Source organism: Ambystoma mexicanum, chromosome 5p (genome assembly GCF_040938575.1).
Source record: "Ambystoma mexicanum isolate Mex_15411 chromosome 5p, UKY_AmexF1_1, whole genome shotgun sequence".
Taxonomy (NCBI): Eukaryota; Metazoa; Chordata; class Amphibia; order Caudata; family Ambystomatidae; genus Ambystoma; species Ambystoma mexicanum.
The window spans coordinates 947419997-947447937 of NC_090930.1; the positions used below are offsets into that span (position 1 = coordinate 947419997).

Here is a 27941-nt window from a genome sequence, read left to right on the forward strand (position 1 = left end):
CCTTCTTACACCTCTCCCGTCCCCGGCCACACACCATTCTGGTTCCACTCTTGATATTATCTTTACCTCTTCACTCTCCGCCTCTTCTATATCTATCCTACCCAACTATCTATCTGACCACTCCTTACTCTCTGTCTCCCTCACTCCCCCTGTCTCTTCTCCTCCTTCCCCATCTTCCTCCACCTCCTTTCACTGGCGTGACCTGTGTAACTTTGACCCCTTTCTTCTACACCTCCTGCTCCTCATCCCTCCCCCCTCTTTCCCACTTCTCCTCTCTCTCAGCCAATAAGGCTTCTGTCACTTTAACCTCTACCCTCACTTCTACTCTCGACCGTCTCTACCCTCTCACTTCATTTCGCCCTTCTCGCAAACCTGCCCAACCTTGGCTCTCTCTTCATCTTTCCTCCATGCGTCGCTTCCTCAGATGCCTTGAACGACGCTGGATCAAACACCCCTCCTCTTCTAACCAATCCTCTTATTTCTCCTATCATACCCTCTACGATAAATGTCTTGACTCTGCTAAACAAACCTACTACTCTCTCAAGCTTCTCACCCTCGCCAAATCTTCCAAACTTTAACTCGTCTTATTTCTCCCCTACCCATGATCATTCTATTGCCTCTCCTCACTCTGCCACTGATCTCGCTAACTTCTTTTCCAACAAAGTCCTCAATCTTTGCCCAGACATTCTCTCCTCCCCCTTTTACTCTCGCCCTTCACCTCCTGCTCTAGCCCCTCCCTCTACCTTATCCTCCTTCACTCCTGTCTTTCAGTCTGTCTGTCTCCTCTTATCTAAAATTCATCCTACTGCCTCCCCCTCTGACCCCAAACCTACCTCCCTCATTCCTAAAATCTACCTTCTCCTTATACCCTACCTTACAACACTTGTCTCTCTACATCTACTTTTCCTTCTTCCTTCAAGCATGCGACTATCATCCCTATCCTGAAAAAGCCATCAGCCAACCCCCTCCTACCCTCCAACATTTGCCCCATCTCCCTTCTGCCCTTCCTATCTAAACTCCTCGAACGCATTGTCTATTCTCAATTCTCCTCCTTCCTCTCTAACCTTTCTCTTCTCCCCCCTACTCAATCTGGTTTTCGCCCTCTTAATTCTACTGAAACTGCTCTTACCTCTGTTCTCAACTCTCTCCTCTCTGCCCGCTACTCAAAGCACTCCTCCATTCTCATTCTTTTTGACCTCTCAGCTGCCTTTGACTCTGTCGATCACCCTCTTCTTCTTAACTCTCTCTCACCCTTTGGCCTCAAAGACTCTGTTCTCGGCTGGTTCTCCTCCTATCTTTCCAATTGTACCTTTGCTGTTTCCTGGGGCTGTACCACCTCCCCTATCTACCCTCTCAACCACGGTGTCCCCCAAGGATCAGTTCTCGTCCCCTTTCTCTTCTCACTCTACACTTCCTTCTTAGCGGCTGTCATCTCCTCCTTTGGAGTATCGCATCATTTTTATGCTGATGACACCCAGCTCTTTCTTTTTTTCTCTTCCTTCACCCCTGACATCCATCTCAAACTCTCGTCCTGCTTTTCCACTATTAAATCCTGGATGTCCTCTCACCTTCTTTCCCTTAACACTGATAAAACTGAAGTCCTATTCTTCCCTGCCAAAACACTTCCTCCCCCATCCCCTCCTCCCTCCATTCTATTTTCCCCCTCCCAACTCCCAACGTCCGAAATCTTGGCTTTTACATCGACTCTCCTGCCGCTTCCACCTCTATAATATTCGCAAAATTAGACCCTTCCTAACCTTCATGCTACTCCTAATTTCCTCCCTTATCTTCTCCCGGCTCTTCTACTGCTCCACTCCCTTCTTCGGTCTCCCCTCAACACATCTTACCCCCCTTAAATCCATCTATCACTCTGCCATCCGCGCTCTCTGTCTTCTCTCTCCTCATGATCCCATCTCCTCTTCTCTCTCCTCTCTAGGCTGGGTTTCCTTTCGCTCCCAACTCAAATTCAATTTCCTCTGTCTCATCTTCAAATCCCTCTACGGTCTTCCTCCATCTTACCTTTCCTCCCTCCTCTCTTTCTACACTCCTTCTCACTCTCTCCGCTATTCTAATCTTTTCCTACTCACTCCCCAACCTCCTCCCTGTGCCCCATCCAGCTTCTGCTCTTTCCAACTTCTTGCTCCTTTCCACTGGAACCGTCTCCCCGTCCCTATCCATTCCATTTCCTCCTATTCCGCCTTCCATACTTCTCTTAAATCTTACCTTCTCCAAGTACCATCCTAATACCTCTTAACACCTTCATGCTGCCTCTCACTTTATCCTATTTCAATCTATATTGCTCATGTAAATTGTTCCATATACTGTTTTCTGGCACTTGATTCATATGTTATGTAATGCTTGTTATGTACTCACTGTTGTCCTTCTTTAAAGCGCGTTGGCGTAAAGCGCTATATAAACTTTTAATAAATACAAATACAAATAAGTTTGCACGTGCAGGCTGAGGTGGATGCCATTCCGTTTGTCTGTTTGGTTAATGATGAGGCAGAATCAATAAAAATGCCTATGGTTTTAACCGCCTTAGAGATTTTGATTATTTTACCATAAATATTAAAGGAGGTGTAACGAGCATCAAGTTTTTTTAAATTAGCAGGAGATCCTAATAGGAGCAACTCTGTCTTCTCATCATTGAGACAGAGCCCATGCTTAGCCATTCAGGCTTGTATAATGAGGTATATGTCATTTAGTGTTTAGCTATCTATAATGTAGTCACTGGAAATGGGGATGAGTATCTGGGTATCGTCTGCGTAATGAGTTTAGGTGACACCCAGATAATCGAGATCATCAAAGAGCGGCTTAGTGAATACATTATAGAGAGTAGGGGATACACATGACCCCTGAGGAACCCCACAGGTGATCGGGGTGGGTTCTGCAGAAGCCGATGGCGCCAAGACCCTCATGGACCTGTGTTTGAGGAAGGACTGGATCCAGGCATTGGCTTGAACAGAAAAATGCGCAGCCGAGGTTAGATGTTGGCAGAGAATTTTGTGGTTCACTAAATCAAAAGTCGCTGACAGGTCCAGTAGGAGGAACAGTGCTAATTTAGCTTGATCTTTAAGGATTTGGATGTGTGTCTTGAGGTCGATCACACCTGTTTCTATACCATGTCTGGGTCTAAATCCAGACTGTCCAAGGCCAAGCAGGTTATTAGATTCAAGATATTGCTATATCTGCAGATATGCTGCTCGGTCAAGTATTTTCAAAAGAAAAGGCACTGTTGTAATAGGCCTATAGTTTGATGGATTATTAGGGCCCAGAGAAGGTTTTTTTTAAGAGCGGATGTACACAGGCATCTTTTAGATTATTAGGTACTGTGCTGGATTTGAATGACGCATTTATAAACAAGGTTATGAAGGGGGCAAGTTCCTTCACAGCCTCCTTGACAATAGGAGCAGGGCATATGTCTCCCTGTCAGTTTGAGGGTTTTAATTTCATAATGATGGTTTCCACCTCTTTGATAGAAAGCGGGGTAAAGTTAAATTCAGTATGTGTGTTGCTAGGAGGAATAGGTGGGTTAGCATTAGGGTCTGACTTAGTGATGTGAAGTTTTTTAGTTTCAATTTTCTTTTGGAGCATGGTCATTTTGTCTTGCAATGCGTTCTGGATGTTGGTACACCACTGAGTATCTTTAATGCAAGTATCCAGCTGTGGGACCGGCGACTCTAATTCTTTGAGCATGTTAAAAAGTTTCTTAGTACCGGATGTAGCTATGGTTATGCAGTTGTTGAAGTTGTCTTTTTTAGCTTGGACAATGGCTTCTTTGTAATTAAGAGAAGCTAACGGAAAGTGTTCTTTAGTGACAGAGGACAGTGTTATGAGGGACCAGTTTTGCTGCTCCGTATCGCATAGATGGCGTCATATTTCTACAGTGTCTTTTCCTACTCCCAAGATGGCGCCCGATCTTTCAGGTACATGTTCAGCCTCTCTGAAGCTTCCTGGTTGGGTGACTCCGCCCCTTGCTTCACAGACTCTTCATCTACGGGCTTGTCAGAAGGCACTTTACGTTGCGTCTCTCTTTAGCCAAAGCTCATAAATCCGTCACTCTGCTGTCTCTATGTTTTCCTATACTTTACCTCCTTATTAGCAAACTAATCACCTCTTGTTCCTCAGTAGACATAGCAATCCGCCCCCTTCACCGGAATTGAGTCTCGGTTCTGCAAAGCACATGCTTTCTCTTGTCACACGGTAGGCGTTATTACATTGTTACCGATCGTTTCCCGATCGGGTGTTCGGACAGCTACATTTGAACATTAATCTTCTTTTAGGATACGTTTCAGGCACAAAACAATCTTTGCGCAAACCTAGTACACCACTGTCTAACAAAACATCTTTCGTTCTTCCGGGTAAGGACACACAGGTTACCATAGCAGTCTGCACGCCTAAGCTTCAATCTTACCTGCAAGTATAACCTCCATCGGTTGTTTCCACAGAACGCTAACTATTCCCAAAGACTCCCCCGACTCCCGAATTCGTCTGAAGGCAGTTGCAGAGTGATCCATTGCAGACTCCTGCATTCGCCTGAAAGCAGTTGCAGAGGTACAGTTCGATATTGGTGTACACAGCTCTGCGCATATCCTTCCGCGTCTCTGACTGTTACCACAGCAACGCATGACGCTCCAGTACGGTTTAAAGAGTAATCCTTCTCAGCCACTTCTCACGTATTTTCTATACTTTCTAGCATCTATATGCAGTAGTACCTCCTCCTTTCAATCTGAAAATTCAATACTCTCCAAAACCTGTGACTGATACTATTCAGGTAATGCTCGCTTAAGAAGATATAGGATCTTGAATTGTTTCCCTTGTTTCATGCCACTTGTACAACCTTTATATACCCTAATACAGCAACAAGTGAAGAGGAGCCAGGTAGCTACAGACATGTTTCCGAAGAGGACTCTAGAAGACATGGGGCCCCATCGTGATTCATCATCCTAAGAAGACATCCCGGGTTTTATTCCCCAGAGGGTTTCTCGGGATATTCTGCACCCTATGTCTCATTCTCTGAACCGGGGGAGTAGGATAGCTAGGGGAGCTTTCACTACTTCAAATTGTGACTTGGGAATCCAGGTTAGTGGAATGCTATTTTTTGGGAATATTTAGATGTGCATTCTACATTGGCATTTGACAGATGGGGTGTTTTTCCATGAGGCCTCTGCGTTTCTTTTCAATTTCCGTAAAGATTTGAGGTGCGTGGTATCCCAAGTATTAAGATGAGCACGAGGTTTAGATTTGCGTTATTTGAGTGGTGCTAGAGAGTTAATGGCCTTGAGGATAGTAAGAATATGGAGGTCAACTAAGGCTGTGGGGTCAGAGAGAGTCGTGGTAGGGTTGATTATTGGTTGTAGTAGAGGCACTATTTCATCATGGCAGGTGCCTGTTTAGGCTCGTTAGGTGCAGAGTTTTCTTTTATGGTGAAAGAAATTAAGTGGTGGCCTGACCATGCACAGGGGGCATTGGATTGGATATTTACATTGCAGTTAAGCTCAGCCAACCAATTTAGGGTTCTGCCTTTATTGTGAGTAGGTTCAGTAATGTGGTGAGCAAAGCCCAATTTCGTGATGGTGTCTTTGAGGGTACATGCTTTGATGTCTTTAGGGTGTTGAAACCCAGATTGAAGTCACCAAAGATGATGATTTGAGAGTTTGTTTTGGTATTAGTTGAGAGTAGAAGTGAAATGCCATCTTCTAAGGTATTAGTCGGCCCTGGTGGTCGATAGATTAAATGGATAGTGATGGTGCATGATGGTGATGTAGCTTATTTCACAGATAGTGTTTGATATTTGTAATTTTTTAAAAATGGTATTTGATGCAAAAGCACCTTTACAAATGTAAAATATATATATTACAGAATCACAAAAAAGCATAACATAAAATTTCATAAATTACACAATATATAAACAAATAAAAATATACTGTGAAAATCCATTATGATAAAATCTCATGACGCATAATCAATCATTGTGCATCCATTGTACAAGTTATACAATATACAAACAGATAGAATTTTGCTACGAAAACCATTATAATGAAATATAATGCATATAATTGATCATCATACATTAGTTAGAGCTTCGAGCTAATATTTTATACTGCCATCTTCTGACAATTGTCACGATATGGTTTACATGCTTCATATTTTTCAATCCTTCCATGATGTATTTTATAATATATAGCTTGTACATAACATAGGCTAAATCATAAGTAAGTTTGTTCTATATCTTAGGGAATTTACTAATATACATTCCTGGTATTTCTTTCCTCAAATTCACTAATTTTTAACTGAACACAATCAAGTAGGCGTACCAACAAGAGGACTAATGTATTACTGCGTCCCCACATGCAACTCGCCCATAATAATTCGCGAAAGAGGTATGTATTAGAAGGCAAATATTTACCCAAAATTAGTAGTCTCTGATTTTCAAAGAATCGGCAGAGTACAACTAAATGCTTTAGTGTCTCCATTTCTGTAATACTATGAGAACAGCAACAAAGACCATAATTTTCAATATTGTTATTAAGTTTCCAGTTTTTAAGACGTGCGTTAGTAAGAAATAAATGTAGCCTAAATCTCATATAGGCATTCCTTGCTCGATTGCACGGGAAGGATGTTAGATATGGCATGCAAGGATGTTTCTTATGTCTAAATGTTGCATATTCAACATATGTTCTATATGTGGCAATTTGGTCTGAATTGAGAGCCCAGTCAAGTTGAACAAGCTTTTTCTTCACAAGCGCTGGACGAATTTGTAGATCTACAGTATCCATCGCCACTGCTGTGAGCAAAGTCATCATTTGGTTGTTAAATAATGAAAGCAACGCTGGTGTGGGATTTACAAGCATTAAAGCTAAATCCTCATAAAGAGAATTAGAAGGAGGGTATGACATTTCCGTATAATTGCTGAGCCTTCGCCATAAAAGCTTTGAAGCCAGCGAGGACAAACCCAGCTCATGAATAACTATGACATTGGGCATACTTTTAGGTAATCCAAGAACGGTTTTCCAAATTAAGCATTGAACTTTTTAAGAATTTTGCCAATGTAAAGTAAGCAAAGTTCGAGCCCATACAAAATGGTCGACTCCACTTTAATAATTAGAAGTCAAGCAGTGGTATGAACGAAAATGTGCAATGCTTGTGATAAATGAGCTTCATTTGTGCTATCATTGGAGCAATTTTGATGGATAAGGAACTGTGCCACATCTTCAAGGAATTAGTATTTGTAAGACTGTAACCTAAATAAGTCAATCCCTGCGTACGATGGATTGGATTGTTTTCGATGTGCCACTGATATGTAACTACTTTATTTTTGTTAGAAAAAATGAGCATATTGGATTTTGTGGAGTTCATAACCAAATTGTGTTGTTTGCAAAAAATTAGAACTTTGAGGTTTGTTCTGTAAGCCATATAGTGTACGATCTAAGAGATGACGTCAAAGTTGAAGGCAAGCCGGTTAAGTCCCAATTCTCCTAATTTTACTGGAAAGCTTATAGAATCGCACCATATCTGGTCAATGTCAGCCATGTAAAGATTGAAAAGTACTGCGGCGAAATTGCACCCTTGGTGTACTCCAATTTCAGTTGGAATTCTATCGGAGAGTAGTCCTGATTGGTCAATATGAGTTCTGTAACTAGTTTGATTATGCAGTAGTGCTATGACTGCAATAATGTGTGTTGGAATACCGCAGCGTTGCATTTTTTTCCAAAGTATGCCTCTAATGACACTATCAAATGCGGAGGACATATCGAGTAGTGCCATATAGATGGGTCCATTTTTGGACTGTTGCGAGGATACCAGGAGATGGGCTAAAATAGTGGCATTCAACTGAGGGCCCATTAACTTTCTAAAGCCAGTCTGAAATCGAGCAAGAGTATGGTGTGCCGAGATATAATGATCCAGATCGTTAAGGACTAATATGGGAAATACTTTAGCAGCAACATCAATCAGAGCAATCGGGCGAAAGTTAGAGGGAATTCCAAGTGGTCCTTTTTTATGCAGGGGAATGATAATTGACGTTAGCCACGATTCAGGGAGGACCTTGGTGTCGGAAATAATATTGTATCAACTTTTCAGGATTGTGGACCAAAAATCCGGGTCATCTTTGAGGACGCAGGGTGGAATCCCATCGGAACCTGCTGATTTAGAAAATGTACGTTTTTTAATAGCCCATTCCACGTCCTCAACTTCCCATGGGCATTTGGACGGAATGTATTTTAGCAATATTTGAGTATCAAAGGGGAAGAAGCCCTGTGACAGCTGGTATTTCCTCTTATAGTATTCTGTCCAAGTGTCACCAGAGATAGCTGCCTGAAAAGGAAGCATTTGACTCCCTAGTGGATTCCTCAGAATCGCCCAGATATCCCTAGAGTTTTTATTTACTAGGAGATTAATCATTAACTGATTATCCCTCAAGTGATGCTCACATTTATATTTTTTCAGTTCTTTTTTATAAGTCTGAAGTCGTTTTTTTTTTAGTTGAGCAATATTCCATGACAGGAACAGATGACCTTAGTAGCAGTCTCATTTACCTGTTTTTTTTGTTTTTTTGAGAAGCTTAATTGCTTTGATGAATTTATTAGAGTGAGGGATTGGTTGATTTAGTTGTTCTTGGGCATCTGGAGTTCGAAGGTGCGAGTGTGTCATCCTCGTGTTCCATGCATCCGCCTCCTTGCTCATATCAACAGATGGCTCTAGATCTTTTCCGATACAGAGGTCTCGACTAACACAAGCAGTCAAAAGTCTGCACAAAGTAGGATTCCAGCGTATTGAAAGCGTATATCTATCAATTTGCACCAGAGCTAAATTAGGATTTAAGTGAAATTGTTTCACGGGAATGGATATATTGCATTTAAGGATAATATGATCACCCAAATTGGGATTGCTTATCTACACTGAGCCACTATTAGTTGCCAAAAAGCGGAATGTTGCGATATAGTCTATGTACAAGCTGTTGTTGCCACAATGTCATGTGGCATATGGGAGATGCGCCTCAGGTGCAACAATATGGACATCCCACTGTTCTAGAAAATAAGTCCAGTACATCCCTCTTTCTCTAGATAGAACTAGGTACGTGCCAGATTGGTTGTCAGAAGTTACTTTTGAAAGCAAGGATAGAGAGGAGTTAAAATCCCCTTCTATTATGATTTCATAGTTTGGCTTGTTTGAAGTTGCATTTATTAATGCTGAGTTTAGATTTTCAAGCACTGCATCCAAAGGAGTAGCATTAGGATTCCAGTACAGTGACACAATTAAGATGTTAAGAGGGCACAGGCCTTCGATAATTATCTCAATGACTAAGAATTTGGCACAAGAATATATAAATCCAGAAGTAAAATTAAAACTTTTTTGTATCAGTATGGCCAAACCACCTGACGGACGACCTACACCTCTACACGCTCTATGTAAGTACGATGTAAACCCGTCAAGGTGTAAGTCGGCCAAACTCATTGTTTCCTGTAAAAGGACAAGGGAAGGTAGCTCAGAGGAGAAAAGAGAAGCATGCCAAGAGAACATGTTTTTGAAACTGCAACAATTCCACGTTAAGATGGAGAAGGCAAAGGATTATGGCTTATCTGAAGAATTGTGCTTGTTAGATAAAGATTTAAACATCTGTGAATTATTTCACAGATAATTCAGCTGAGGGCATGGTTAGGTTTTTAATGCTTCTTAGGCCGATGGTGGTTTTGTGGATTCATGAGTCTCCCTCACCTTTAGAAAGGATGGAGTCACGATCAAGTCAAATAATGGAATAGTTATCAAGGATAGCAAGGGCAAGAGCTGGTCCTGAAGCAGCACGGAGCCAGGTTTCCGTGATGCTATAAAGTCAAGGTCATGTCTTGATATGTAATCAGCAATATCAAACGCGTGGCCAGGCAATGATTTAGCATTGATCAATGCCCCTTTAATTTGTGACGGAGCATTATCCCGTTTGCTCTTAGGTTGATGGCGGCTGTGCTTGGAAGCGTGGGTAGTGGTGGCTTGTTTAGCTGTAGAATTAGTTTTTGACGTGGATCCTTTAGAGGCTTGCTTTATGCACAAGCGTGCACTCACTTCTTAAGTGGTGGGCATGTTTCGGTGAAGGTGATTAAAGGCCCTTCCGCATAGAGGCGATGCTGCTTTTGGAGGGTGAGCCAGAACCAAGTTTTCTTGGTGATGTGGCCTTTTTAGGATATAATACATATATGCATGTTAGCTTTATGGTGGCGCTAAATCTTAATTAAATTTTAAGGACAACAATCATGTTAGGTGGCAAGCACAGACACTCCTTTTGTAGTTATATTTCCTCATGACTTCAGGTTGTTAGTATAGGAGGTGTATGGATGCCAGGCATTCTCTACCACCACACATGCAGACATTCTCTACTGTCACACATGCAGACATTCCCTACCGCCACACATTTAGATATGCTCTACCACCACACATGCCGATATGCTCTACCGCCACACATGCAGACATTCTCTACCATCACACAGGCATGCATCAGAAACATCTATAAAAAAACAATGCACATTGAGTGTAACACACCTCTAATATCTGACACTATCTTTCCAAGTGGGGCATAAAATATATATTCTTCCCACCTGTGCACCAACTCGTAGGATCTTTCCTGCATGACCTGAATATACACTGCTTGGACTCTGCTGGCGCCTAAAACTCTACATTGTATCAAGCACCCACAAAAGACAAGAACATAGTGCTGTGATGGGAAAGCATCTGACGTCACGCCCACACAATATGATCTGCTCTCATATGACATACTCCAACCAGACACTGTGCCACACATGCACAAAACCACAGCCAGGCGGAATTTTAGAACTGTGCAACAATGAACTTTCGGAAAAACCTACAACACCATGAGGTCATACCAATGTCAGATATGTGCAGTACAAGTACCAATTAGCAAAACAAATGTAACCGCTGGTATATATTTAAGGAACTTCAAAACACGTCTTAAAATATATGGAGATTGATCTTGTCTTCTGGCCATTTCTACTGCAAGGCAATTCTATGCAGCTGACTAGAAAAGGCCACCAGGGTTTCCAAATGTGTCCATCAAACACCCCTGCAAGGGAGCTGATGCCATAATGAGACTGCCCTGGACAGCATCAACATTTGCAACGGTCCTGGATGACTTTAGCACAACTGACTGCTCGACTATCAAGTCTTCCCTAAAGGCTAAATATCCAGAAGAAGCCAACAGCTAAATGGCACCTAGAAAAAAGTCTTTACAAAATCCTAATCAGTGAAATCACTGAAAAGGAATTTCTAATCATCCAGTAAAAAAATAAAAATACTAAAAACAGCACGATAAGCAATCGTACGCTTGGTTGAACTGGAACTGGTTAATATGAGCATGCATTGGGCGCAAATGAAAAATAAATGTTTTTTTCTATACGAAAGTGAGAGCATTTTCCATTTTTTAGCTTTTTTTGCGTTAAATTGGATGTGGCCTGTCTCTTTGCTGGTAGATTGAAAAAAGAGTCTTAGAAGAAAGCCTGCTGGGAAATTAATTGTTGTTCTTTTGGTGCAAAGAAGTGTGTTCTGCTGTTTCCTTTCCGGCTTTTGAAGCCATAATGTTTAGAATGCAGTCAATGCCAGTAATAATTTAATACATTCCGAGCAGTCTGATTGGCTGAGAGGAGGTTGATATTTATATCCATGTGGTAATAAAGCTGATACCCCACCCAAAAGAGATTTGCTCCGAGTTATCCCCACTCACAGAAAACCTTCTGAGAAGGAGAAATGTCACTGGCAAGGGGATTTTCCACTGAGGGCCCCTTCCGGGGAAGATCTAAAATACCGAATTTGTCGCTAACCATTACTGCAACAGATTTGGTATTTTATACCTATTTCTGCCCATTACCGAAAGTGGCTTTAGTTCTAAACAAAATCCCACTTTCGGTATTGAAATGAGTTTCCTTTCCGGCAGGTAAACTGCCATGGCAACCACCACTTTCCAAAATGTGCAGGAACCATGATTGGTTGATTACTGCCCGCCCAAATATGTGGTTGGAGAATTGGTCGCAATTTTCTTTGCACATTTTTCTGCATATATCTGTGGGGGGTGGGTTTAGGGATATAAATAATGTAAAGGGGTTAAAATAATGTAAAGGGGTTAAGGGGGTGGCTGCGGGAGTCTCCTGCCACATTTATATGTGGCAAAAATATATCTGTCCAAAAATATTCTACCAATTGTCTAACGACCAATTGGATTCGATGTAATCAAACCCAGGAACCGCATGGATTCTCACGCGGGTCCAACATATTTATGAATACCATTTTGTGGTGGAAAAATAGAGTAAGTCTCTCAAGGATGGCATAAACTAGCGCCATAATGTGTACATGCATTTTTCAAAGGGTTCTGATGCATCATGTGTGTTTCATTTAATTAGAATAAGAAGATTGCACAGTGCACACACTTTTTATTCTCGTTTCAAGTAACAGGCGGCTGAACACAGAAAGTGGCCAGGGGCAAAAATGACCTTGGCACCATTTTCGATAATTACCGAATTTGGCTGTATTTCCCAAATTTGATGCCAAGCCCATTTTAAAATAAGGAGTTCAATTGAAGCAGCCGCAAACACAGGCAGTTGTATTCATGCGCCCATTTACAATGCCAGAGACAGCGCCATTTTGCAGGGATGTGTATCCTGAACAGGGGCCACCTGTGAATGTGCAATTCTCGCCTAGTGTAAAGTGGCAACCACCACTAGGACTGCAGCACCATCAGAATTGGGCCCACAGAGATTACCCAACAATACATGCAGTGAATATTCGGTCATGTGTCCTCTGTTCAGGGGATTTTCTTCTCACAATAGTGTATAAAACATTATTTATGATGCACAGTCTAGAAAGAGGTTGTGTCTTAGGTGCACACATGAATGTACGGCATTAATTAGTATAACATATGGTCGCCTAATCACTGCGTTTGTGTTTATGTAAAGATTAGCATCTTTGTTTTCTTAACAGAATTACACAGACAATATTGACTCACCCGTGCATCCACAGGTTTTTTTTTAAAGGCATCTTGTTGCATTTGTCAATATCTGCAAGAAACTCTATTCCCGTTACAGTTTGAGAAAAGGACCTTGCCTACATTAATCATCATATTGTTTGCTTGGGGAATGTTCGAAGTCACGCCATTTGCATGGTGAAGGTTGTCCATTGCCTGTGCTTGAGATGTTAGTGAGTCAGAGGGAGGAAAGGGTGATAGGATACGGCCAACAGTGCAATCAGTCTTTATCCATACATACGATCAAGAAACATTGCCTTAGGACAAGGGTCTTCAACCTTTGGCTCTCCAGATGTTTTGAACTATGAATCCCATGATCCCTAACCATTTACTTTGCTGGCGAGGGTAGATAGGAATTTTAGTCCACAACAGCTGGAGAAACAAATGTTACAGACCCCTGCAAGGAGTCTTCTAGCCTCCGGTGGATCTGCTTGCTGGCTAAGTTGCCTTTTTTCATACTAACATCTTCTTTACATGCATGTTTGACCTTGGCTCTTCCAAAATCTCTTCTGAACAGTTTAAGTGATGTTCTACAGGGCAGGAGTGTAAAGCAGAAAGCTGTTAAATTATTGATGGAAAAAATATCGGTCACAAGATCAGTGACGTGTTTGCAGAAAATAGGTCATTTCACACCACCCTCGACTTTTTAAGGCTAAAAGATAAAATGAAACACATTTAGTTTATTTGATTTGACACCCCAGGCTCAGGACCCAAGTCCAATGTACAAGATGCTGTAATCGTTAACCCAAATTGCGTACGGCTTAAGGAAGCTGTTCATTCTTAGACTAACTCTCCTGCGTTAGGTTTTCCACTTAGGGACCATTATGAAAGTATACATCACTGGGTTTCATTTCTCACCTTGCTTCAACAGATGTGGTTTATCCATGTTCCTACGTTTTTTATTGCGTTTCACGCTGTATGAGCTTCCACTTCGAAAGGTGTCTTCGAAAAGTAGGCTTCTGACCAGCACAGACTCCCATTTCTCACTATTAAGCTGCTTCCGTAGCCCATTAGGAACTCCACTTCCAACTCAAGCAACAGGTTTGCAGTCTTTTCTTGTCCCATTGCCTGCAGGTGGAGATGGTCCCCAAATTGTCTGTGCCTTCGGCTGTCGGAGGCTTTTTAGTTTGCCTTGTTGATATATTTGCACTGCCAATAAGTAGTAAAATGCATACCAAGAACAGGACGCTAGGATACAGAGCTTTTGTGTTTGTATGCAAATCTGGTCTGCAGCCAAGACAATGGAGATGAGAGCTATCTTTTTCATTAAGATGGAGAGGCTGTGCTATTTCGTTGGTATAGTTCGCTCCCCAGTGCGACAGCTCAGGAGCAGGTGTTGATCATCACTCACACATGTTCATCTCGTCCAATCTTTAGTTCCATAATCTGAATGTTCTTATGTGCTGTGTTACCCAGACTCCCCGCAGCACCGCACCGACAATGCCCTTATACAGGTCATGAAATGATGTGCATTCTTCTGCTCAAACTGACAAAGGAATTCTTTGTTGCAAAGCATTTGTGATGAAACTGATCAGTAGGCAGATACATACAAATGGCAATTGCAGTGGCCTCTTTCCTGGCAGTAAATCTGATCAGCAAAGACTTGTGTTGAAGACAAAGGTTGTACTATTTTCTTGACCGACTGCTGTTTTCGCATTATTGTATATATGCTTTGATGTCAAAATTGGATTTTCTCCCTTAATTGAACGGGACAGATGTCATGTTAGCACCGGGGCCAGGGATTGCAGCCACTCTGGTTGCTTCAAACCAGGGATTAATCTAACGGGTTAGGAGCTGGGAGTGTTCTTCCTTCCCCTTGGCCTCTCAGCTATCCACCCGCTCCCCACTGCCCCAGTATCCTTTCCGTCTGCCTTCTGCCCCCTGCCCCCCCCACTTATCTATCGGTTTTCCAGAGCTACCTCGCCTCTACTCTGCAGCCCCCAGGCTGCCATGGATACAGTGTTCCTGTAGAGCCTTTACCTGTAGGTTTTTGACCTAAGCATTTGGTTTACCTCTGCATGTGTCTACGGGTGGGGTAGCCTGCGTTGACTTCTTCTGATTGTGCTTCACTGGAGCAGTACATGCACTACTGCTGTAATAAAAAATGTCTAAACAAGGTCTGCCTTTGGCCATTTAAGAGCACTATGTGGGTCCTTCACTGAAGTCCCGTTAAAAACAAACATTAGCAAAGCCAACAGTTTTGGCTTGTGTATATGTATTAGGCATTTGACAGGCACTGCCTGCAATTAGAGGCCAGGTACTCGCAACAGTTTGTACCTGCTGCCATCAAAATCCAGCTAATGCCACTACAGCAATGGGTGGCAAGTGCCTTGCCCAATCGTACACAAAAGCCCAAACTGTCAGCACGGCTTGTTTGTTCTTGCTTTTAATGTAGACTAAATCAGTCGGATTTATGCTATTTTGCATTGAGGCTCTTTCAGATGCAATTTGGGTGGTCGTCCACATGTCAAGCTGCGGGTGGTGAACGTCAAAGGCCCTGGCCCCACTTGCCTGTGTGAGGTGCCAAACATACACATGAAATGCTTGCCCTCGCTTCTGCAAGCACACCTAGAGCCAGGAGGCTGCAGACACCATCAGACACCATCAGAAGGATGAAAAAAGCAATCCCTTCCCTGGCATGAAACCTGAAGAAGTTATGTCACTTTGTATGTGAGTGAGATGACAAGGCGTCACTGGGTTGGGATTTGGCGGGAAGAAAATCGAAACATTTTAAATAAAAGAATGGTCTAAAAGGTAAATTATGCAACTAATGAAAACCTCAACTTCAAAATGGCAGCTGCTCATGAGATAGCACAGACAGCCGCGATTATTTTATGACCATTCAAGGAAGTAAAATGTACTCTCTGCCGAGTAGACGTGAACACTGGCCTCTTTTTTTATAGGAACCATTTGTTGTTTCATTCACTCTGGATGCTCCGTTGTGGATTAGGCATGAAGAATCTCTTGGGCAATGGGCCCGAAACAGATACATTGGGCCTCATTAGGAGTATGGCGGTAAGGCAACAACGGAGCCGGTATCGCTACCGGTACCGTTGCTACCATACCGCCATACTAGGACTTCTGCTCGCGGGTGCCCTTGCAGCCACCTGGTCTGACCAGGTGGCCGTACCGGCATCCGCGAGCAGAACATGATGGTAGCAGCGGTACCTTTATAAACGGTACCGCTGCTACCATCCTCCCCATTCCCATTGAGCCCTATCGGGACTCAAATGGGAATGGGGACGTACCGGCTCCGGCACCCGCGTCATGGGAATTACCCGATCTGCCGAGGTCTGAATGGCCCAGCGATTCCCCTATCGCGGGTGCCAGATGCGAGTTTGGGGGTAGCCCTGCCGGTAAAACCGGCAATGCTACCTCCAACCTCGTAATGAGGCCCATTATCTTTTATTCCCAAACTCAGAAGACTGTTTGCATTCATATTCTACAGAGCGCCCTCTCTTCTTATGCAGTCTCCACTGAGAAATCCAAAGAGCGCAGCACCAGAACTTGGTGGGCGCTGCGCGCTGCATCTGCAGGGAGCAATGCGGCACCACAGGGCTCCAGAAAGAAACGTTAAAACAGTACAGTGGCATCACTTGCTAGGATGGCAAACGGAGAAAATTGATTGCCACAAAACATATCTAGGGAACACCAAGCGGACTAATCATAGCAAAACTACGGGCGACCTAATAGGATTTACACGGACTAATGCTCTCACAAAAAATCTTCCCTGGTGCATCCTGCCCAACCTGTGTACGTAGCAGATATTTCCACTTTCCCTTCCCCTTTATCTTCCACTTGCTCATTTTCTTTCCTCCAGCAGACTAACAGCTGGATAAACCCGCCGGGGACACAGTACGCCACTCTACAGACAATCTTAGGCACTCTGATACTACTGTGGTGGTGATTCGGTGCAGTATAAAAGCAAGTTGACAAAACATGACAGGACGCCATCTGAACAATTTAGAAAGAAAACAAATTCTAGGTGGAACCATGTGCACAGACACATAAGTATGCTGCAATGAAACCTAGATAAAGGTGAATTTAAAGAAGAAGGTCGTTAAGATTTGTCCTGAATCCCCGAGGGAATGATTTTGCCAGAAGGACCTACCCACTGTTATAGAGAGTGCTTGCCCACCCCGTGAACTTAGCTCATGGAACCTTTAGACAAACTTCATGACTTGTCCAAACCCCTTCTGTCCTGTTCAGCAGGCAGCGCAGTTGTTTTCTAGCTTTCTGAAAACTATGTGCAGCATTGCGGATGCTGGTCACGTGGTCAGGACCTGCCACTCAGTTGCTCTGCCCACCACCATTTCTCATGCCTTCCAGCCAGCCTCTTTTCCTTTACAGTTGGTGAGCAGGTGCAAGTGGATTGATCATCTGACATATGCCCCACCCACATGCTTAGCCCAGCACTTTCCTCTCCTCTATACCTAGTAGAACAAAGGTGTCTCTCGCCAGAGTGTTTGCAGCAAAGGACAGACAAAGAAAAGGGCAGTTCCTGTTTGGAGCTATTTTGACAGGAAGGACCTAGTACCAGAACTCCTGCTCCTCTAACATCAGATGAGCTCCCTCAAAAATGTGTTTCATCCCTCTCTCCCAACAGCTAATCCCCAACATCATCACTCATCCGCAACAACGCGGCTCACCAGCAACATCATGGACACCATATCGCAGCAATCTAACCCGCGTCCCTATAGACCCCGATCAGCAATCCATCACAACACAAAACATATGCTCGACAATGTCCACTGAGCAACCAATCATGCAGCAGACATCGGCAACCTCATCATCAGACATGACTTGGACGCCATCTTCATTACTGAGACCTGAATGACATTTACCTCCATCCACATCCTTGATGTCCTGATCCCCAACGGCTACAGAATTCTACAAGACCGTCCAAACAAGATTGGTGGAGGCCTCTGCCTCATTCACAAAGCCTCATGGTCATGAACCCAACTGGACATTGCCACCATTATCTCTTTCTAAAATTATTTCCTGCCACTTCCCACTCTCCCCAACGGACAGTCATTTTTCACCTCATCTTCACACCACATAAGTCCAACACCTCCTTCATCGAAAATTTCACAGACTTGGTAACCACCATGTCTCTCACCAATGCCAACAACATCTTCCTCAGGAACTTCAACATCCCTGGCAAGCCAGCAACCAAGTCAACAAAGGAAGATCTCCTTTGCCAATGCACTTGCGCGATCTGAATGACACCTGGCCTAGTAGGATCGTTGTCCCTCCTCCCTTTGTTCCTCTTCCTTGCCTCGTCGTGCCTTGAAACACTTGTGTATATGTGCGTTATAAATCCCATATCATATCATACCCTCAAGCCTAAACCTTCCATACCCTGTACACTAAAGAATTGAATTTCAACACGCGAACCATCAGAAAACAAGAACATTTATTTAATTTAATGTGTTTTAGTTTCAAAGAAACTCTTCACATACAAATAAATTTACACACTCATAAAAAACATATCTTGGCATCTTTAATTTACCGTTGGTTTTAGATAAACAACATGTCCTCTGTTCAAGAGTCATGCCTAATCTTGTGTTTGATTTATATGTACACAAAAAAACTAAAAAGTATCATGTTAAACTAAATGTAGAAAAAAACTTTCTCTGCACCTACTAACACTGGCTAAATAAAAAGCTACAGTGTAACCTTTAAGGGCTTTATCTGCTCGTCTTCTTGATTACGTATGAGAGTTAGTTTAATGAAATGGCTTCTGTCATACCATGTATGCTGAATAATCCAGCCTTTACAAAAATGTGAATATATGTAAAGTGACCAAAAGTAAGTGGTAGGACGCCATCTCTTCTACTTCAAGTATTATTAGCTCTGAAGTCCTCCCACTTTTCCATGAGCTGACCCTCCAGTTACCTATGCCTAATCTTGGGCCACCTATGCTCAATACTGGCAGCTGTTTGATCCGAAGTAGCAAAATAGACATAAGAACCATTGCAGACTGACAAATTATTAGATATCTTTGTGGAGTAAGACATCTATGCATGTTCTCAAAGACCTCTACATATGTTTTTAACCTCCTTAATTTGTCATAGTTCACATTCCAGTCCCAGGGCCTCAACTTAATTTTCCATTTACGAAATAAAATTTGAAATTCCTGGGTCTGCTCAGGTGCCCAAGAGATCATTTCAAACATCTTCTGACACACAATTTCGAACCAATACCATTTTTTCTTGGCAGAGAGTAGCCTGGCAGATGCGAAAAAGTGTGCTCACCACTTCCAATTTTATTTTTAAGAATCTTGAAGTAGAGCAATTGTTTACTTTCTGACACCTGGCCTTCTAACGACATAGGTCCCATCTCCAGCCTTATTGCAGCAATCAGCAGAGAAGGTGAGTGAGACAGGATCCAACGCCAAAACCATTCTTCCAAGACTCCCAGCCATTTCAAATCCACCTCTGTAAGTGCCTCCATGCTATAGAGCATGGAGAGACAATAACACTGCCTGTATGACCGCAATATTCCATCCATGCTGTAAACTGATGCTTCCCTTGAACATTTGGCAAGAAAGGGCTTGGTGAAAAATCCTGCAGCGCATCCGACGTCGACCAGCTCAACAAACTCTATGCTACACACAGATGACAGATCACTACTGCCAAGGCCAACTATTGCCAAAACACCATAGCCAAGGCCAACTATGAAAGCAGAGCCCTCTTCAAATCCATTTAGCAGTTCATCAACTCTCTGCCCAACCCATCTATATTGCACTCTATCGAAAAATCCACTGACATCAACTTTTTCTTCATTTACAAGATCAGCATGATCTGCCAACACAGACACCAACAGTACAACTGACAGCACGCTACACATCCCATCTCACAAAAACACAAATACCTGAACAATTTTCAAGACAAAACACTCACTATGGAAGACCACACTGCCATCCTAGCATCCTCGAAGGCGACATCATTCAAAGCCAGCATCCTCCCTGCCTCTGCACTAAAGACCCATCCGACTGAAGTACTCCTCCCATACCTGACAATCATCAACAGCTACATAACTCAAGGCACCTCCACTCGTCCCTCAAGACCAGAGAAATCCTTCAATTTGTCAAGAAACCAACACTGAGCTTGGATTTACCACCCTATCACACATCTTCCCTTCCTAGGTAAGATCCTTGAGAACGTAGAAGTCATGCAACTCCTCCAATATATTGAAGCCAACAACTTCCTTCAGTCCTACCAATCTGGCTTTTGACCCAGATGCAGCACAGAGATGGCTGCCATCAAGGTGATTAATGATGTCCTTAAAATCCTTGATGATGGCCATCCTTGCCCCCTTGACATCTCAGCAGCATTCGACACAGTAGACCACCAGACACTCACAATTTTCAGCACTGCATGGAGATTGGAGAGATTGTCCTGAGCTGGTTCAAATCGCACCTCGCTATTCGCCATCAGTTTGTACAAATGGATTCCTCCAGATCACCAAGTCTACCCATCATCTGTGACGTCCCGCAAGAATCCATCCTCTCCTGTGTGATCTTCATACTTTACATGTAATGACTTGCAACCCTCCTCACTCCACACACCATCCACATCTACCAATAGGCAGATGATATGCAGCTCTACCTCAAAATATCCTCCATCGAAGACAACCGCAGGTTCAGGTCCTACCTCTCATTGATCCAGTCATGGATGTACAGTGCTCACCTGAAGCTTAACCCCTCCAAGAGTGAATTCCCACTGCTGATCAGAAGGACCGAAGACCTTGACATTCAGACCTGACTCTCTGCTAGGCACATTAAGGGCTTCACACCTCAGCCGGCCACCTGCACCAAGTCCCTTGTGTTTAACATCTCTCCTTCAAACATCACATAGCAAGGAAGACACAAACGGCTTGGTACCAACTTCCTCTCCTGCAGAAAATCAAGTCCTTCATCCTAGAAAAAGACTTTAGATCTGCTGTCCAAACCTTGCTACCCATCTCACCTGGTTGATGGCGATGCTGTTTTGGAAGGCCTTCTGACCAGTACCCGGGCACCCTTGAGATGTACCCTGCATGCTGCAGCCCACCTCAAAGGACTCCGCAAATTTGACCACATCACACTAAACCCTCATCAACTGTGCTGGCTCCCACTGCAAGTCTGTATCAACTTAAAACCTTGCTGCATCATTTACAAGGCTGTAAGACTGAAGTCCCCAAGCTACCTCACTGAGACGTTCGTGAGGCCTGCGATTCTCCAGTAAGGACATGTGCAGACCTGAACTCCACCGATGCAGGAAGGAAAGCACCAGACGGCAGGCCTTCTCTGTCTATGCCTAAGGACTCTGGAAACTCCTGCCGTCAACATCAGACTTGCCCCTTCACTTCCACAGTTCAGGAAAGAGCTCTTGGTACTCCTCTTTAAGAAATGGCTCCTCCCTACACCTAGGTCCACACACCTTCCACTCCCCCTGAGACTGGGTGATTCTTTCCCCAATGTTTGCTTGTAGATCCATTGCTGACAATTCCCGTCCCTCCCCTGTTAGCTCCCTGCTTCTTATTTCGCTGCTTCCCTTGCCATGTTCTTCCCCATATGACGAAAAGCTCTCCGTTGGTTCAGGGAGCTAGGTCCGCACTCAATAAATACCCTAATATTAATAATTGTTATTGTTATTTTACATTTATAAAGCGCTCACACAGCCCGCAGGCATCGAGGCGCTGTTACAGGAATTGTTTTTTTTTTTTTTCGTTGCGTAATTGTGTTTTTTTTTTTTGTTTTAGTTTCGTATTTATAACGCGCTTAAACACCCAGAGGTTTTTAAGCGCGGACCCGGGGATCGAACCTGTTGTTGCTTCGTGTCGTCTTGCTTCCAAGACGCGCACGCTGCCACTGAGCTATCCACCCGGGACATAATAATGTGCACGATATCACTGAGGTTCTGCCATGGATCAGGCCCATGCAACCCTTGCAGGGAAGAGAATATGGCCCAATTTCCTTCTGCTACTACAGGTAATATTTCATTGTGAAGAACTTGCAGCCTCGACAAGATGTTCTCAATGCCGCCACATACCCCAAATTACTAAAGTTTAGGTGCAGAAGGCCCAGGATCGATACAGGAACAATTGTAGTCAATAGCTGTGGATTATAAATGCACAGCATTGGCCACATTTATTAAATATAACCCCATGTCAAATAAAATGCGTTGTGTATCAATGCATATTTTTGAAGAAACTTGGTCGACTGAAAATGCAACCATGCATCCTTTCACATCAAAGTGAAACGGAGGGACGCCTTTCACTGAAAGAGCATGGGCATCTAGGTAGGACTTTCATGCTTAAGCTGAAACAGTAGTCATTGTTGGAATGCAGGGCCGTCCCATTTACTAGAACCTGGTGCCTCAAAGTGTCAAGTAAACTGACACTATCTTCCTTTCCATACCATCATAGTATTGAAAACAGCCTGGGTTAGTTAAATAGCACTCCAATGTATGTATGTTGGGAGTAACCTGGTGTGTAGTGGCAGCCCCTTGGCACATAATAGCAATTCCATATTTTATTGTCTGGCAATTCTTCATTTCCTTAACTAGTACAGGAACACTGAGATAAGTTACATCTGGTTGCACAGTATTTGACAGATGCATTTATATTTCCTGGGGCAATCATTAAGGTTGGGGCCCTTTCTATTGGCATATAATTAATGACTGACTTTTTTTTTAAAGCGGGGTAGTGGCACACTGTATATCTGCCGGGCTGGGGGACAGCTCAGGCAACACTTACCCTCCGGGACAGGATGATGCCATAAAAACACAGGTTCGAAACTTTGGTCTGGAAAACTCAGCCTTCTACCCTCTTGAGAGCAATAATTGAGTAGCAACAGTGGGTAATAATGGAGACATTGCTTGTTACAGTCGTTAGAAATAGGAAATATCTGGTGTGACGCTCTACATAACTCACCAAATTATTATTATCTGGCACTGCTTTAGTGGGTCTGTATGATGTTTTAATTGTGCATTGTCTAATTCAGATGAGCTTTCCACCCACTGCAAACCAGGCGCTCACAGTTTTTCTTTAATCAAGTTTGTTTTATGAATTCGGGAACTCCAGTTTAATAACATTGATTCCTTGCTGATTCCCTTGTCTTTCCGACAAGAAACACATAGGGTTGCACAGAAGGTAGATTTATTAACCAATTAGAAATAATTGAATCAGATTAAAGATAAACAAATTGTTTCTGCATAAAAGACAAATGATCAGAAATAATCAACACACTAGTCACTTCTGGCTGCAGTTATGGAAATGGAGACATTGGTATTGCACACTTCACCATAAATATCTATGCATTTAATTCATCCTGAGCACTCATGACCCATGGATGGAATGCATGAGTCCAGGACGAATCTTTCATTTGTGAAAACAACAAATGAATTAAAATATCCCTGCCTATCCAATTCTGGTTACTTCCCCTGTATTCAAAACACCACCGCCTTTTACTCAACAGACAGGTCAGAGTTTCAACAGCGTTTTAAACATATTTGCACCAAACTATTGGAGCTTTTGGTATGCGAATGGCTTGTAGAAAAGAAAATGTATGTTCAGCACTATGTTGGCAAAATTCCCTTCAGTGGTGTTTTTTTCAATTACCATTTAAAAATGTACCTTTCTCCTTTTCAATTGGCTACTTGAACAGTGGAAAGGGACAGCAATACAATAACCCTCTCCCTTTTATCTTGAGCAACCACACAATAACAACAATATTCTGCTTGATGGCATACCCAGGAATTATTTAAATTATCTTCTTTTTCTAGGTATGCACACAGAATGATGACCTTTCTGCCCCCGTTAATAGTTCTTCTGTGCTAGACGTCATCACCACAGAAAAGGGTCAGGTGAATCTCACTGTATACACACAATGGAACCTAATCTATCAATATATATTTTCCAGAAGCTCGTGCACTTCTGAATTGTTCCCTAACTTCTCAGGATGTCCAATTAATTGATCTATTCCCACCCCTCAGCATAAACAAATAATAGTGGCCGGGATTTACTCTAATTGCCTTTTCAGAATCACTCCCCACTAGATTACTTCCTTTTAGATAATACTCACATCCGGATTTCTTTTAGCTGACTCACAGACAGGTGGGTATCCCCTCTTAAAGACTGCATCAATTCTCCCCCTCCAAGGAACAGGTGGGCATCATCCAGTAAGATAGGATCAGCTTCTATCAACAGCCTGTCTGATTTCTCTTCCACTGAAAAGGCCTGGGACTTTAACCCCTTCTATGCCTCCTTTCAGTGCTCTGATAATATTCGAAAATGGGTCCAAAAAGAGAACAATCTATTCCATCTCCTTCTGGTTGTTATCAATCCTCCTTAGTCTCCTTCTTGCCCATCAGTCAGTGAGTGAGTGAGTCTGCCAGTCTCTCTCTCTTCTCTCTCACTCCCTCTCTCCCTCCCTCTCTCTCTCTCTCTCTAACTCTATCTCTGCTTCTGTCCTTTCCTTTTGTTCCTGGGTGAATGTGTATTGAATCTTATATAGAACAGTAATCCCGCCTTTTGAGATGTGTATACTTTCCGCAATCTAATTGGTCAATGTACAATGTTCCCAAAGTGACATCACAGTAGACATACCCCTCTGCAGCCATTGGCCATATTAATGAATAGAGCAGTCTGATGGAGTAATTTCTAAACCCATTTTCCCTCACATTTAATGTGATGTCGTCTCAGGTATTGTGTGCATTACATTTTGCCTTTTCTTATATAATGAATTCCACACATATGACTACTTTCCTAATTTGCTCACCAGATTCCTCTCTCTGGCATGAATTAAATGATATGACTTATCATGATAGCACAAATAATTAATTACTTACAGATTTTGGCTTATAACTTATTGATACATTTCTGTACAAATTATTTTTCCATCTCTACATAACTGGCTCGTCACTGCAAACACTAGGCTACATGGCACTGGCTAGATGGCATTGGTGTGCATCATTTCTATGCGACAAAATACACATTTACATATTAAAACTGCATAAAAAATAGTTTTCATCCATCTAATAGAGGATTTGTAGCTATACGTTTCAACACCTAAACGAGTTTGCTAAGAGGTTCGGTTCCAGAGATACCTGAGCTATAAACAATTCAATGTACATATAAATGACATTTCCATTCATATAAAAATATTGCATTACAATGGAAGCTTTTCTGCCTAGATACAAAGACTATGAACATGGTAAAATGTGCCCCCGTAAACATACACAGAGGGCAAGTAATAAAACTCAACCCCTAACTTTATAACGTGGTCTGGTTTGCTTTGCCGGTTTGCAGGATGATCTTATTTTAAATTTCCAGGCATCAAATAATTAATTAGCTTTGGAATGGAACTTATCTGTCCTACCATCCTGTATGATGGGAGTTGGGAGTCTTTGCGAGTGGAAAGGTTTTCCATATGTCAGCATTCAGCGATGGCTCCATTTAAAGTTAGTTTTAGTCACAATTGCTGCTTTTTAATGTGCCTACTTTAAAAAACAACACTGCTCATATTGCATTGGCGTTTCAAACTCCTCATCAAACTCCTATCAATGGTCTATATTCTTAGCACCTGTATGTTTCCTAATCCTGATGCTTTATTTCTGAAAATATTACACCTTTTGTTTCCATGTGTTTTTTCTCAAACTGCTGTGTGCAGGCCAAAGCCTGCATCTTGTCTGCTCAAGTTAGCATCTTTATTCAGTGGATACTTCTCTATAGTGTGGCACACATTTATGGCTACTGTGAATCTATGTTTTTCTATTGTGCTCATAGCTTTCGAATCGGCATGTAAGTGATTTGCTGCTGCTGTGAAATTTTACGGTGCACTGTGGCAGACCTGGCTTCGGAAGCACTGAAATGTCTCTATGGTTCCATTTCAGAAATTACTGCAAGCCCTATTACTTTTAAGGCAATCTCTCTGGAAAGCTCAACTCTCAAATCCACACTTTTTAAATGTTCTTGGAGAAAGAAACACAGGAGGGCCCAGGATCCACTGGGCTTAATCGAGGTGGGCAGTTACACACAACTTGTTTGAAAGCCACCAAGCACTTCTATTGTTTCCGTGGGGCAGACAGCCAGAAACGCAAAGACAATTCAGTCACAAATTGATCATGGAAAAATATCTGGAATGAATGCACCCTTCCCAAAGGTCTAACAACACATAGAAGAGTTCCATACAAAATGCAGTGAGTGGGAGTCTCAGAGGTTCCAGATCTGGTGCTCAAGAATTACATGTTTCTTGGGTCACTCTGTCAACCTGAAATGGTGGTTCCTCCATCTGCCTCAGGGGTGCATGAGTTTTTTGCCATACACCTGACTTCACAGTTTACTGGGCATTTATTTTACTTGCCAGCAATGCAATGTTTTCAAAATGTCTTAAGAGTGCATATCTGAGAGTATGTCACTAGGCTTGCAGAAAGTAACAGCGGACATGCAGAGCCTAATTTACACTTCAGCAAAGCAGAAGATGATGTGAGCATCTCAAATGTGCACCTTTTTCTCTATACCCGATTCACAAGCTAAAACTGGAGCACATATGGAGATGCCAGGAACAAAACTTTATGAATCGCAGTTCTGTGGCGGCGGCATCTCAAATGTGCTCCCTGCAGCTCAGTATTTACTCCAGTTTTAGCTTTTGTGATTACGATGTAAGGGAGCAGAGGCAAATCTTAGATGCTCATAGGCATCCCTTCATGTGTTCCAGTGCAAATCTTATGAATCAGGTATTTCCAGTGCTTGGACTAGAAATCGATGTGTGGGTCTCGTTAGGGGGTGTAGCCTAAGTGTACTTAGGCCATGTCCACTACCGAGAGCCCCCCTTACCTAAGGGGTGGGGGCTAGTAAAAGAAGTAGAGGTGGGGCGCACTGGCATTATTACCATTGATGCGCCCAGCCCCTCCTTTTAAACAAGAGAGACTGGGCGCACCAAAAGTGTGACACCAGTGGGCCCCAGCTCACACCCAGCAGGCAGCCTTTTCATTCAAGGAGCCACGTGGTGCAACGCTTTAACCATGGGCTCCTTGAATGAAAGGGCTGCCTGCTGCTGATGGCTCTGTACTCTGAAACAAGAGGAGGGCTGGACTGCCCAGCTGTCTTTTTGTTTCCGAGTAAATAGACATCAACCAGCATGAGAAGCCCAGGGGCTTCATGCTGGGTGATGGCTATTTACTCCTCCAGAGTGCAGAGCCGTCAGGCAGCACGCACTGCATGGTTATACCTGCTGCTTGCAGGTGTCAGCACTTCGGTTTAGAAAAAAGAAAAGGCGATGCCTTTTCATTTTTTCTAATACGAAGTGCTGCCACCTGCAGGCAGCTTGTGTAACCACACAGCCGCTGCATGTACTGACTCAGGTGTCAGCGTGGCTGGGGCTAGTCGTGGGTGGGCTCCAGCAGGGCCCCGGCTCAGGAGCCCTTTCTGGAGACTGCCGGGGCCTGGCCCCGGCCCACTTAAAGCACTGGGTATGTCAACTGTACACGTCACAGTATTTGCAAGTAATGTGTGCCTTGGCCTTTGCATTCGTTTGCTGGGCTTAAAAACGCGCATCAAATCATAAAGGTATCGCTGCGAACAAACAAATTACCTTTTAGACCAGTTGTCTAAAATCACCACCCTGTCTGCGCAGAGAAGCAACGTGTGCAGCTTTCAGGCTTGCAAACGTTCCACATTTCGGTTTTGCCAGCGTAGGGAAAAAGATAATCATAGGTTTCGCTCGCAACAGAAGTAACATGCCCAGGCTCTGTGCGGGAAAGGGCATCCTGCCCCGCCCTGCAGTGCACCACTGTGTACTGGAGGGCGCGAAAAGCTGTACAGTGTGCCATCGCCCCAGCTACGCCACAGCAAGCGGCTCCTCAGAACAAGGCCCGGGAACGGCACGTGACAGGGGCGGGCGCGCGCGCAGGCACGCAAGGTCCTAAAAGAA

At 43.2% G+C, this 27941-nt stretch overlaps 1 protein-coding gene across 5 annotated transcripts in view; it reads right to left on the minus strand.

Moving 5' to 3' along the window:
* MTCL1 (microtubule crosslinking factor 1) overlaps positions 1-27941 on the minus strand; it is a 669362-nt gene that overhangs the window by 316575 nt on the left and 324846 nt on the right. The window lies entirely within an intron of this gene.